The sequence below is a fragment of the Nanorana parkeri genome, unplaced genomic scaffold (assembly GCF_000935625.1).
Source record: "Nanorana parkeri isolate BGI_ZX_2015 unplaced genomic scaffold, ASM93562v1 scaffold445, whole genome shotgun sequence".
NCBI classification, from domain to species: domain Eukaryota; kingdom Metazoa; phylum Chordata; class Amphibia; order Anura; family Dicroglossidae; genus Nanorana; species Nanorana parkeri.
The window spans coordinates 48,959-54,963 of NW_017306713.1; positions in this window are offsets into that span (position 1 = coordinate 48,959).

The following is a 6,005-nucleotide window of genomic DNA, read 5'->3' on the forward strand; positions in this document are numbered from 1 at the left end:
CACTCCATTTGCTATCTGATTTTTTGCAAAAAAAACATTCCACAATGGGAAATCTTAGAAAGATACATATATGTCTGGATGATCTGATATAGATGCATATACAAGCATGTTCTATAAAAGCGGAGCAATGTAAAAGTGGGGGTTGTTGCCTTTGTCAACTTGACAAATTCCAGAAAGGATGATTAGGAACACCCACTATCACTCCTCTTGTAGCAAGAGGAGAGCCTTCAGTAACAGAAACTGTGGAAGGGAGAGCTCAACAAAGTACCCTTCAAAAGATTCAGCCCAATTGATGTTATTTAGAATAAAATATCACTTTTTGATTGAGTTCTCTATCCGTTAACTTTTTTTTTCTATAGCTATAATTATCTACAAGTCTCTCCCTGGGTACATCCTTTTTTGCCCAGGACTGAGCCATGCAGAGAGGTACTGTGTGTCTCCTTTCTTTAACAATGGTTTAGATAGTGGTTTGGGGGGTGGGGGGTTCTTAGTAAGGGTAAGTAGGGTATTTACAGCTTCCTGTGCAGGGGTGCCTATATAAAACGTTGGACTTTTGCAGTAGAATATAGTTACTGAGCCCTTGTCTATACATGGGTGTCAGATGCAGGACTGGGTAGCACTCCATGCATGCTCAGAGAATGAGATGTATTGTTATGCTTTACCAATCCATAAATGCTGCATGCAGCATTTGGGTCAGCAGGAGGCAACACAAAATCTGGAAAATATGGGGGTGCACAATGAGCTATCTGGCTCGATGGCAACATTTAGGCCCAGCAGTTGAGGAGGGCTGGGTGGTACAGTTAACAATTATGTTTTTTAAACACACTATTGTGAAAGCAATTGTCCATTATGAAAGGTTTCACTTTTATAAACTGGATTTCTTTTTGATATTTAATAACAAAATAAAATGTACAAATTTTCTGTATACTATTGTGTATATATAATTGTAAAACATGTTTTACCTCAGTCTGAAAAAATACTTTATTTTATTTGTGACAAAATGATATTGTTTTCTGTACATGATATGTAATAGCTTTATTGTTTTTGTAAAATGTATATAAATATGCTGGCCTAATGAGTCTGCTTTTTCTACAGTATTAATAATGCATTTAGACCTGTTCAGAAGATACTTTGAGGTTATAAACAGGGTAACTTGCTGTCTAATATAAAGTAAATATAAGCTGTTATCATACATTGCCATCGGTTTAGTACAAATGATTCTTTAGTTAAAAAATAAATTAAAAAATCCATGGTAACCTTTTAAAAAAACCTAATAGTTAACATACAGTAAATTCACAAAATATATACGACACAATAAAAATGTACAGATAAAATGTATAATTAACTGATCTCAATTATAATCGTAAATGGAACCTCCAGCCACCTAATAAACATAGTTCAGTAGAGAACCCAGGTGCATGCATTTGTTGACCACCATTGTTGACCCTCTTTGGCAGAGCTTTTTTGGGAGATAGCTGCTTGGCCAGAGACAACCAAGGCCCACATCACTTCCGCTCCCTCTTCCATAGGCATAAACAATTTTGCACAGGTTATGCATGCATAGGCATAAACAATTTTTGTCAACTAGGTTATGCATGCATGGCTGGCCACCATATGATGTTTCCCAACAGGTTAAAGTGACACTAAACTCAGGAGTTAAATCTTAAAAATGCATTCAAGTACCTTTAACTATTACCAAAAATGTATCCTATTTGTGTATCACTCAGCTGTAGATCGTCAAATCATCTCTGAATTCATGCCGACACTGTCCTTCCTTCTAGAGGGTGGATACTTTTGTTCCCCATGGTCCTTGTGTGTGTTGTAAAGTAGCCAAGATAACTCCTGTGATGGACTACAATCTCAATACTAATTTGTGAAGCAAATGTGAGATTGTAGTCTATCATGGTAGGGAGCTTGGAGTAGTGGCTACTTTACAGCGCACACACAGGGACCATGGGGAAGAAAAGTAGCCACCCTCCAGAAGGAAGGACAGTGTCAGCTCCAAGTCAGAGATGATTTGAGGATCTACAGCCGAGTGATACACAAATAAGATACATTTTTGGTAATAGTTAAAGGAGAACGATGGGGTTAAGGCTTTTCCCCATAGTTCTCCTTAGGGTAACTGGAGGACACAAACTAGCGTCCTCCCGTCACCCTAAGCTCAGTATACCGCGAGCTACAGCTCGTGGTATACTGAGACGCCGCAGCTGAAGCGGATCCCGGCAATTATGTCTGGATCCGCCCAGCTGCGTGAGTGACAGCTGGCTCTGCCTATCTAGAGGCAGAGCCACCTGTACCCTCCCCCATCCGATCCGCCAGTCAGCGCTGGAGGAGGGGTGAATCTAGCCACTCCCCTGTCACAGCAGAGAGCTGTAGCAGGATCGAGAGGTGAGCGAACGCCGGTATGTGTTCGCTCAGCTCCCGATCTACTGAGCCGGTGAGTGAAAAGCACTCACCTCATAGTTCTCCTTTTAGGATACTTGAATACATTTTTAAGATTTAACTCCTGAGTTTAGTGTCACTTTAAACCTGCATGTGTGGGAGAGAGGGCTGATATGACATGAGGACCTAGTCCTATAAAGAAGAACTTGCATGAGAGCTGGCATCTTCTTCTGAGAATGCTAGGTGTCATGCTGGCAGGGCTGATGCTTTGGCTCCAGTACTTTTTAGGTTACTGACCTGGAACAAATATATAAATGAAGGAACATTTGTTTATTTGCAACTTGCTTATTTTTGTTCGGTGACTCTGAAACGTTAATCCCAGTGCGAGCCAAGTGGCTAGCATGTTTCAGGCCAACAATGGCACCTCCCACAAGAGATCTAGCCTACTTTGGATGGAAACTACCTAAACCATAAATATTCAATTAAAGAAACCTAATTTTGTCCTATCATAATAAATATATAATTTATATATTGCACACAATACAGTGCATGTCGCATGTGAGAAACTTTACCATTAATAGCACTAGACTGCTACTAAGTGAGTTAATTAAGCAAACTGCCAGGATCACCTCTGCATGCCTTCTAGTGGTTCACTCACACAATTACAGATGTCACATGAATATAACTGTGCTCTTGAACCTATTAGTGCCTCATATCGGAATGATGGATGTACGTTACCAGTAAGGATGCACCGATACTTTTTTTTTTTTTTAAAGTACTTGCCAATACCAATTACCAATACTTTTTCTTAAAGGTACAGGTGACATATTATTTCTAAAACAATACAGTCTAATGATTTTAGGGCAGTTTCGTAATAATTTTGAAGAACTGTAACTTACAAGACATGACTGTGAAAAAATAGAACAGTTTACTTTGCTTAAGTTGTCAGAAAGCTGTACCAACTCACAGAAATTTATCACAACCTGTTAATAAAATAATTCAGTATTAACATAAAATATATTAATAATAAGAAAATACACACGTCATGTCACAGTTGTGTATGTGGTGGACCACCTCTGCATAGAAGCCTGCACTGCATTCACGGTTGGATTTATAGTCTTTCATATGGAGGACACATCCCATATATTCGCATTCTCAGTGCCCATAGTTACACCACTCCTCCAGCATTGGTACTAGTGACCCCATACATTAGGCATCAGCTCCTACAGTATACCATCACATACCTTGGCCATGTGGCTCCCTGTCTCCAGCCAACTGCTCCTAGTCCTTGGTCAGTGACTCTAAAAAGGGGGTCATCCTTGGTCCACCAAGACAGTTAAATAATTAGAAAAATGCTCTGCCTAGTAGAAGAACCCAAGGAGGTGAGGAATTTTAGGACTAATTCCAGCAGCAATTAATATTGCAACTTGCAAGTGTAACACTATGGGTTCCTTCACTTCCTTGATTCCCTCCTTACCCTAAGTGTTGTGGGGATTCATAGCTGGTTTGGTATACATAGATATAATTATTTGTCATAAAATATATATAATTATTATTTATATTTTGAATACTATGTGGCCCGCTGCCAGGTAATCTTACCTGCCGTTGTTCTATCAATCAGAAGCGTTAGTCCGTGAGATTTATGGACATGAATCGCTTGCGTGGACGGCCAAGCCCTGGAGTCGCTGATATGCTGAATTGGTCCGTGAAATGTTTGGACCCGTTGCCACAGTGCGCTTTCGCGAAGGGCCGAGCCTTTTACATGCCCGCGGACACACCCCCAGAAGTCAGATGGACTGATAGAACACCATCTCCGACTCCTTCAGGCACTCCCCATTATGCAGCCCTCACCGGTGTCTCTCTGCCCGCTGATTGGAATGACTATCACCACCCCAAAGTGAAGGCTGAGGACTCCCCCAAGGAGGCAGCGTTTGCGGCTCTGGCTATTCCCTGTCAGCAGCAGTTCCGTGTCCCTGGAGTCGGCAGTTCTGTGTCCCTGGAGGTGACGGTTGTGGCTGGAAGCGGTGGATGCGGCTGAAGTATCGGAGGATTTGCATGAGTACAAGTACTTTGTACCAATGTAATACTTTCCTTTCAATGGGACAGGAGCTCGTATGCCGCACAGTACCCTGAAATTTTGTCTGCACCCCCTCGGCTCTCACCTAAATTTCTGATTTACTGTACAGCTTGCATGTATCCAAGCAATGGAAAGATGTAGTGCAGTAAAAAAGTTAATTTCTCCAGATTTCTGGCAATTAGGAGGATACGTATTTGATAAACAGAAAGATGCTTTCATAGAAAGTTATACTTTTTTATAGAATTATAATGAAAATATATGTATATTTAAATAGAATTAGTACTTGACGGTTCTTTGGAACTGCAGCCTGACATCAGAAACATTTTGTTTTTAAACATTTTCCAGATGACTGGTTTGGTACTATGTACAGGTGAAACTCGAATAATTAGAATATCGTGCAAAGTTCATTTATTTCACTAATGCAACTTAAAAGGTGAAACTAATATATGAGATAGACTCATTACATGCAAAACAAGATAATTCAAGCCGTGATTTGTCATAATTGTGATGATTATGGCTTACAGCTCATGAAAACCCCAAATCCACACCTCAAAAAAGTAGATTATTACATGGAATCAATAAAACAAGGATTGTACATAGAACAATATCGGACCTCTGAAAAGTACAAGCATGCATATGTACTCAGTACTTGGTTTGGGCCCCTTTTGCAGCACTTACTGCAATTACTTTTGCACGATATTCTAATTATTCGAGTTTCACCTGTATGTATTTAGCTATTCTGTAGGGCACAAAGATTTATGTGGCCAAACTGCTTCAGGTTGGTAAAAGCCAAGCAGCTTCATGTGGGGGCATCCATTGAGATGCTTGATGACTTTGCCTGAAACTCCTGATTGGCAATACGTCCTCCTAAGGCATTTTGCACCAAGTGGGCAGAAGGTGGATTCCTATTTTCAGTCAAAATGCCCTTTAATAGATTTAAAGTAGCATTAAACTTTGAAACGTTTTTCAGCAATGTATCGAGATCAGACAAATATAAATTTCCCAGCAAGGCATTGCTTTACTTTTTTGCCCAAATACTTACAATCATCATGTTTCTGGGGGGTAGCTTGATTTGCTGTGTCTTTGTGTTTGTGGAGACGCACACAGCTCACTAGCACACACAAGGGTGACTGCAATGCCTTCTGCTTGAGAAAGGAGCCACTCTAAAACAGGATGTCTAGGCCAGTGGTCAGGAGACCAGCTGATTCTGCAGGAAACTAAAACTTTTAAACATCAAGAAGCAGCATCCATTGTAAGTGATTTCATCAGCATTTGAAATAGCCTAAAATCCTTTTGACTTTAGGATCACTTTAAGAAAAGTTTCAAGGACCCTGGTCAGGAATCACAGCTGCTCTCTAAAGACTATAGAACTTAATATAGCGCTACTGTTCTTTCAGTCATTCTTCCTTTGCTAATGGTTTTGGCTGTAACTGCTAATCCACCTAGGGTAAAAGAGTGTGACCTATCGGGTATTTTTAAGGTGAACTCTTACCTTTTAATATGCAGGAGTATGGGGGGGGGGGGGGGCGCTGGGGGGTTGGAGAAA